Raw genomic sequence first — 9,265 nt, 5'->3', positions numbered from 1 at the left:
AGTGACCTCTTGTCTGAGTGGCCTCAGATGGCAAACAGGCACCGCCTGACTTTCGCAATCTGAAAGCACCAGGAACCCAGAGTGTGCTGAGGGGCCACCCTGGGCCTCTATTTTTTTTTTTATTATTATCAATCTTTAACCACACAGCAGGGAGTCAAGGCTGGTCTTTTATAGCCAGGGCTTTCTCATAACGAAGGTCATGGTGTGTGAACTCCTTGAAGAAGTAATAAAATCAGATCTGTGGAGAGTGGGGGTGGGAGAGGCTGTTGATCACCAGTGACCCACAGAGGAGGAAGCAGGCCCTGGAAGTGAGGCCCCACTCTGTTCTGATAGCCTGTGGGCCCTGGGCTTTTCTACCCATGGGCTCTGCATCTCTGGAAATCACTGTCACTCCACAAATGTGGAAACAGAGGCTGAGTGAGGATGAGGGTCAAGTCCAAGTTTATGAGTTAAGCAGTGGTCAGCAGTGTAGATGACAGCATGGTGTGAGGGAAAGAGACCCTACAGGAACCTGGGGGCTGCACGGAACGTCAGCTCCTTGCTCTTTTGTAACACATTCACACACTCATTCATTCATTCAGCAAGTAGCACTTGGACACCTGCTGTGTGATGCATGGCGAGACAGGTGAGGGCCTCTGTCCTGGAGCAAAAGTATACATAACTGCAGCTGGTGTAGTTTTTGTGAATAATTTAAACACAGTGATCTAGAAAGAAGTGGGTGAGGGAACCATGATAACTGTATCACTGAACTAAAAGACGAATGATGATGAGCTAACCATGCAAGCCCTGGGGATGCAGGTACAAAGACACTGAAGGAGTAACAAGCTTTGATGAGTCTGAGGAAAAATAAAGGATGGCCAATGGGGCTGAGGCCTAGTGATGAGGGGACGTGTGAGGAGTCAAGTTGGAGGGGAAATAGGAGCAGATCACGAGGGGCTTGTATGTTTGGTGGGACTGGAGTTTGAACTCAGGGCTTTGTGCTTGCAAAGCAAGCACTCTACTACTTGAGAAGGGGCTTGTAAAACACAGTAAGGAGTGCAGATCTTACTTAAATGTGATCAGAAGCCACAGGAGAGCTTCAGGCAGGGAAGTGACATGCTCCGATTGACTTTTGTCTAATACCCCCTGGCCTGCTGAGTAGAAAATGAATTGTAGGGGAGCAAGAGAGGGGCAGGGGACCCTTAGGGATTAGGTGCTATGGATGCCAGCTCAAGGATATGCCCATCGGATAGCCAGGAGATAAAGGCTGTGAACTGGACTGCCACTCCTGTGTGGGTCCCTGAAGTAACTACTTGTTCCCCAGCCCTCCATGTCTGCTTAGAGGAGTGTGACAGAGAACCTGCCTCACCCCAGGATCCCCTTCTGATTTCTTTTTCCTCCTCCTCTTACCCTTGTTTTCTCTGCTGTACCTTATCCAGTAACTATTATTCCATGGTTGCCCTGTGCCAGGTTTTATGCTAATATGAGCAGTCATAGGCAGTAGCCCTGACCTCATGGAAAAGGTAACCTAGTGGGGTAACAGACAGGTGTTCACACCAGGGATCATGTTGTCGTGACTGCTGTGTGGCAAGTGTCATGAAGGAAACACACACACTGAGATAAGAGCACATCACTGAGCCCTTCCTTCCTTCCAGCTTCAAATGTCACTGTGGAAAATCGATTGTATTGGAAATTCCCTCTCCTGACTTCTCTAGTCCCTTATCTCCCTGCCTCCATGGTGGGCAGTCAGCGGGACGCACGGTGGAAAGGGTGTTGGGCTTTTCCCTGCTGTCCTAATATTCTGCCATCTTGTGTGCCTTCTACTTCCATTAAATGACATCTTCTCAGGGAAGCTGTCTTTACAGTTAAGAGCTGTGTTTGGCTGTGGATAATAAAGACCTGGTTCCTGTGGTTTCAACAAATAGAATTTATTTTCTCATATAAAAAAATCAGAAGTAACCAATTACTGATGTAATAAGATTAAAAAAACAAATCAGGGCTGAGGTTTTAGGTCTTAGGATGACTGACACAGTACCTGTCATCATGCCCAAGTTCCAAGTAGAAAAAAAGGAAGAGAAAGACAGAAAAAGGATGTGGCCTGGGGTATTATGGATTAATAGCCTGCCAGAGAGGAAATTGAGATAAGGCAGAGAACTATGGACTAGGGAGTTATTACCCTAGAGCAGTAGCAGGGGTAGCCAGGTCGACTAAACAAAGCAATTCCTCGACTGCCAAGACAGCTAATCACAGGCCAGGCCGGGGATTTCTGTGTAGATTGTTGCAGTCTGCTAGTATGCCCTCCCCGCAGAATATGTGCTTCCATTCTTCCTTTTAACAAGAAACCCTCTGAATTTTAGAGGCATATGGGCACCCAGCTAGATTGTATTTCTATTCCTTTGACTAAGCTTTGGCCAAAGAGATCTGAGAAGTAATATGAGATTTCTAAATCCACTAGGTTTTCTTTTTTTGTTCATTTATTGTGGCTTTTTGCAACTTATGTAAATTTTTATTGAAGTATAGCATACATACAGAAAAGCACACAAATATAGCTTAGTGAATGTTCCCATAAAAACACAGCCTATGTGTGGGAACACACACTGGCAGGAAATAGGACACTGTCAGAACCCAGAAGTCATCTGTGTCCCTTCTAGTCACTGTCCCCCCCCATAAAGGCAATCACAAAGGCAGCCTGAATTCTAATGCTATGGATTAGTTTTGCTAGTTTTATAATTATGTAAATGGAATTAATCAATATGTAATATTTATATAAGGTTCTTTTGCTCAACACTACGCTGGTGAGATTCGTTGATGCTGTGTACAGCTGTGATTCGTTCATGCTTGTTGCATAGTGTTCTATTGTTTTATTTTACTAAGCCACCATGTTTTATTTATGAGCCATGTTTTTATAATAAAATTTCAACCCCTCCACCTCTTCTTTCCTCTGGAACTCATATATAATGGAGAAAAGGACATCTTAGGGCAGGGGTCATTGAATTACAGTCCATGAGCCAATTCTGACCTGCAACCTGTTTTTGTAAATAAAGTTTTATTGGAACATGCAACAACCTGTTTGTTTACATAATGTAAATGTAAACGATGGCCCGCAAAACCAAACCTCAAATATTTATTATTTAATCCTTTACAGAAAAAGTTTGCCAATTCAAATACAAGACAGAAGGAAATGAGTTCCTGAATGATCTCATGGAACAGAGCAGTCTCCCTATCCTGAATGAACTCCAGAATGCTATGTGAGAGAAACTTAGCCTACAATGGAATAAATGTATGTTAAACATACTCAATAACTGTTTGCTGAGTAAGTGAGTGACATGGCATTGTAAGAGCTAACTCCTAGTCCTGTCTGTCCTTGCCCTTGACCAGCTGTGTGACCTTGAGCTAGTAGTTACTTGGACCTCAATTTCTTTCTGTTTTTTTGAGATAGGATCTCACTATGTTGTCCAGGCTGGTCTCCACCTCATGAGCTCAAATGATGCTCCCATGTTAGTGTCCTGAGTAGCTGGGACTCCAGACAAGTACTGGATCTCAGTTTCTTATCAAAGTAGGTAAGGCCATAATGAGGACTAAGAAGGGAAAGCATTTTAGAAGTTATTATCAGGAGGGACAATTGTGTCATACAAATCCCAGGCCCCCTTTTAAACTTGGAAAATTTTCACCTGGGACAAACCCTTTCCCTTTTTCTACTAAATAATGTAAAAACCAAGAAAAAGGAAGACAGATGGGTGGCAGAGGGTTGCCAATATATCTGAGCTGTCCAGGGTCCTGACCCCTCCCCTACAGTGCACTTCAACCTCAGCCCAGGACTAAGGTACCAGGTAGGGTCCTCCGAGCTTCAGAAGCACCCTCCTGTCTTGCCCACTAGGCCGGTGATGGTGAGAGGCTGCTATGTATTTTCAGGTCATGCTGTTCTGCTCCTTAGGGTGGCTCAGCCATTGTCAGCAGACCCTAGGAGGGTTGAACAGACCCTCGCTAGCTGTTCTTACTCTCAATCTCATAGCCAGCACTCACACTTAGAAGCCAGTTTAATAATTCAGTTTGAACAATAATTTTTCCCAGCATTCTAATAGCAGCACATTATCTTCTCAGTAGAGCAAACTTCATGGGAAATAAAATGAAATCTGAAAGTGATCACATAAGGAAATATCACACACAGCAGCAGAGATGACTGTAGAAGAATGTTCCCTGCAACTTTGCTTAAAATAGTAACAAAAAATAAAAATAAAAATACCCAGGGTGAGGAGAGTGGTTAAGTTATGGCCCCGAAAGAACCACATGGGTGGAGGTGTGGCTAAAGTGGTAGAGAGCTTGCCTAGTATGTATGAGGTCCTGGGTTCAATTCCCAGTACCACCAAAAGGGGAAAGAAAAAGAAAACAGAGCTACATGGGTTTAAAGCGATAATTTTTACGTTAAACCCAGAGGGGGGAAGACTAGTGGAATTTGGGAGAATTTTTGGAAAAGGTAGGACACTTCAATCTAAAGCGATTGGTGGCTAAACTGACTCAATGGCTTTGTATTCAGTTAGGGTGCTTATAGAAGTGATGACTGTCTAAAGGAAAGCCATTTATACTGAAGTAAAATGATCTCAGTGAGCAGGTACGTGTGTAATATATCATGTATATCTTCCTGGAAGTCTTTCAGAAACTTTGCAAAGCATGGATGTTTGGGCTAGCACTAGTATATCATAAAACAAAGTATGTTCTTTTTCCCAGAGCAGTCACTGCCTTCACCCCTTTCCTTTTATCTAGATCATTTGAAACTCCGTGTCATTGACCCTGATTTATCATCCTTCATTCTATTACTTTGACCTCTGGATGCTGGTTACAGTGTAACCAAATGTCTTCCTCAGCCTGACTAAAGCAGAGCCTGGAAGGTGGATCACCTTCCTCTTAGCTGTATGATGTCCTTGAAGTTTAATCATTGTCAGACTTATTAGTCTTTGAATAGTTTAATTTTGAAGATGAATTATACAAGAATGTATCTGATGAATGCTAAATATTATCTGATGAGCATGAATTGTGTGTTATGTCATCTGCATATTGTGGGTTCCATCTTTCACAAGCAAGTGAGTGCTCCTTAAGGGCTCTGTGGGCATCCAGTGGGACTTAGTGTTCATGAAAACATTTCTGATGGTTTAGCTATGACAATTTAGTTTGCCAAAGTTTTATTACCATCTTTCTGTAAGGGGAAAGGCCTTAGTTTAGCTTAGAAATTCATTTTCAATAAGTGGTTAGATAATGATTGTTAGAGTGGATTTTTAAAAAGTAAGAATGCTTGATAAAAAGGTCACTTGAGGCCAATCATGGTTATGCTTGTAATCCCAGTATTCTGAAGGTTCAGGCAGGAGGACTGAGAGTTGGAGGGCACCCTGGGCTACATAGTGACACCCTGTCTCAAACAAACAAACCAACAAACCACAACAAAGGAGATCACTAGATACCAGTTGGCTAGGTGGGTAACTAGTTTCCCAGAACAAGTTTAATCTCTTAAAAGTTTTTCAGAAATTTTTTCTAAGCATTTTTATCAGGAATCATACTTTCTTTCCAGAAGGAAGCTATGCAAAAAATAATGACAAAGTTCTGCACTGGATAGGATTTGGGATAATCTTTGTTCCTCCCTCCCTTGTCCCTTCCTACACTCCCCTTTTCCTCCCTCTCTCCTTCTCTCCCTCTTTTTTTCAGTTTAGGGATGGGCAGTACTGGGAGTTGAACTCAGGGCCTTGAGCTTGTTAGACAGGTGCTGTACCACTTGAGAGATGTCCCAGGCGCTGGGTTTTTTTTTGGCGGGGGGGGAGGACAGGGTCTCCTCTGTAGCACAGGTGATGTGGAACTCCTGGTCCTCATACCTTGGCTCCTCGACTGCTGGGATTATAGATACTTACCACCACACCTGGCTGAAAAACTGGTTTCATTTCCAGTTTGGAGTAATTATGAAAACCATTGCTGAAAATATCTGTGAACGTGTCTTTTGGTGAGTTAGGAGTTGGACAGTTTTAGAATCAGTTTGTAGTTTTACTTTGCATTTCCCTGATAAGTTATATACTTATTGGCTCTTTGGATATTCTTTTTTGGATGTTCTTTCTTTTAATCATTGTGTTATCCACCCTTTAAAAAATCAATTTGTAGAAATTCGTTATATATTCTGGAAATGAGCCCCTTTGCAGATATGTACAGTAGCTTTCTTTTAAACCATATTTAACACAAAAATATTTAACTCATGGATGTAGCTTAGTGATAGAACGCCTGCTTAGAATTCATGAAGCCCTGCACTTGATCCCTGCACCACAAATGATAATAATCATAATTTGTCCAAGTATTTATCACAATCCAGAGTATTAAGTGAACTTTTAATTTTACATAATTCTATTTATCAAGTATTAATACTTTTAATATCTTGGTTTAAAGTCTTATACAGAAAGATTTCTTAGGGCTGATCTAATACCTGTTGGAATATCTTTTATTGCCTACATTGTCTTAGTAATCAAATACCATATATTAACTAATACTCCATTGTTCACTTTGAACACCATTTTTGTCCCCCTGCTTTGCTTTTTCCCGAGTGCTCTTGAGATTCTTATTCTAAATTTATGAAAGCGCGTATCAGTTTCTAAGGGAAAGGTTGATTAAGCAGCGCCCCCTGGAGGACATCTGATGAAAGCACAGGTGGGAGGAGGTGATACAATACCCAGAACAACTGACGGGGAGAACAGCATCCCCAAAAGCTTTAGCTGGGCTGTGTCTTTAGGTTCACTTCCTGCTTTCCGCACTGGGCCAGTGCCTGTGTGTGGCAGACCTTTCCCTGGTCACATGTGGCACTGCCTACCAGGCCAGAGGCAGTTCTTGTGGGCTCAGGCATGGGGCACCTTACCAGACAGAGCTCAGACAGAGCTTCTTCCTCCTGCCACTGCTTCATCTCTCCCAGAGCTCTGAGTGTCCCCACTTTTTGACTCAACACCAAAAGGGTGGTCACACAAATGCATGTGCACACATTCATCTAATCTGTGGCAAGTCTCACTGCACAGAAATGAAACACACCTGTAGTTAGTGGCAGGATTTGATGATGGAAACAGGGAGAGCAGATGCTTTCTGTGTCCTACCACCCCCAGTCATGGAAGCCACTCAGGGCCTTCACCTGGAGTCACTCCACCAGTCCTTTTATTGTGATGAGTTTTATCAAGATAGGGGCTCACGAACTATTTGCCCTTGCTGGGTTCGAACCTCGATCCTCCTGATCTCTGTCTTCTGAATAGCCAGGATTACAGATGTGAGCCACTGGGACCTGGCTTTTTTTTTAGGTTTTTTTTTTTTTTTAGGACTGGGGTTTGAACTCAGGGCCTTATGCTTGCTGGGCAGGTGCTCTACCACCTGAACCACTCCGTCAGCCCTCACATTCCAGTTTTCTACCAAACGCCTCCACTTGCTCCTCTCACCACTCAAGTTTCAAGGCATCCAAAACTGAATAGTACATATACTCTATTCATCAGGGGAGAGAAATTTCTGGAAACCAGAGCATCAACCAAATTAACATGATTTGGGTTCCAGTCCCCTTGGATATACTTTGTGGATGTCTTAATTTATTAATGAGACTCCTTGCCATTCAGGGCCTGGGCCCTGGTCTTCTCTGTGTGCTTATGGTAGTTCCATCTGTGGATTTATCTGTGCATGGAAGAGGACCCTCCCTCCACAACACACACACACCTCTAACTTGCTATGAAGAGTTTTAGTATTCTGGGAAAACTTCATCCATAACAATAATATCATGTTTGGCTTTTGTAAGTAAGAAGTTGGCTGCAAACCAGTGGTAGGAGGCAGCTCTGTGGAGGAAAGAAAATGGATTCAAACTGAATGGCGCATTGTTAGGGGCAGAGGATGGGTGGTGAAGGGCAGAGGATGCCATGAGGGGTGGGAGGCAACTTTAGGGGCAGAGCTACATGGGAGAACTTGGCTGCTAAAAATTAAATGCAGCATAGGGCAGGCTCTTTCTGTAAAGGAGCTTAAATCCACAAGAGGAGAAATAACAAGCACAAATGCAAGGGTCACACTTTAGTCAGCAGCCAAATTCTGGCTAAATTTGGGTCATATTTCTAGGTTTTGCTGTCTGTGAAGACTGTTCTTTGAATATTAGAATCCTGTCCTGCTTACTCTGAGAGAGAATAGTGAGCAGAACTTGATTAAAGAAATAGAGGGTGTGGGTCCCATCTCACTTTCCTCATGTGATTGGAAGAGCAGAATCACTGGAATTCTCTCTTTGCCTCTCTCTTTTCTGTTCAACACACAGGTGGATTTGGCAATATTTGCAAACACATCAGACAACTTTCCAGTTGAGAAGCAAGGTCCCCACACAGTATTAAGGGGGCCCATGGAAATTAGATCAAATCCATCAGAGTTCAAAGGGATACCATTAGAGAGGGGAGTGTAGGAAAGATAGCATGTGCAAAGAAGGCACAGAGGCAAGGGTGTGCAGGAAAAAGACTGGTCCAGGATCACTGGGTTTAAGGCTGTGTGAGAGGAAGATGGTGAGAATAAAACTAGAATGGAACCTAGTACCACTCGTGGATGTGTGACATCGTCAAGGAAACCACTGTACACATCTTGGGAACACAAAATCTAAGCACTAATGGTCCTCAGAGATCTTCTGGGGACAACTTCTGTCCAGATTTTCCTGCAATCTCCTTATGGTCTCCCTCTGTGTATGAGGGTACCCACAGGGTAGAGGCAAGAATGAAGCCTTTGATTTATGCAGGTAGCTATCTGGTGGCAAGTAACCAAGCCTCAATTTCCTCAGGTGCAAGTTGGGGACCCTGACTTGTCTAATACATAGGATTGCCTGAGGGCCAAACGGTGTCACAGGTATTGGAGGAGCTACACGAGTCCTACCCCTGCTCTGGTGTTTCCTAGATGTGTGGACTTTAGACATGTGTAAGCCCTTAACCTCTCTGAGCGTCAGGTTTTTTCAGTAAAATGATTGTAGTAATATCTACCTCGGATACTTAACAGGAGAATTAATTGAAATAATGGGCATAAAGCATGTAGCCAAGTCGTAGCACATAGTAAGTACTCAGCAAATATTAGGTATCATAATGGCTGAGAAAATGATACAGAATTACATGAGTGAAATTTCATTGCCTGAAAACATATGATTTGTTCCCGAAAGGATTCTTTGCGGGTACTGACTACATAGCGCAGATCAACGCAACTCTGGACCCCTTCAGGCAGCCACGCCCCCAGTCAGTTCGGTCCCGCCCCCGTCACTTGAGGGCCCCGCCCACCCGGC

Source organism: Castor canadensis, chromosome 2 (genome assembly GCF_047511655.1).
Source record: "Castor canadensis chromosome 2, mCasCan1.hap1v2, whole genome shotgun sequence".
Lineage (NCBI taxonomy): Eukaryota > Metazoa > Chordata > Mammalia > Rodentia > Castoridae > Castor > Castor canadensis.
Note: the sequence above shows the minus strand (reverse complement) of the source record.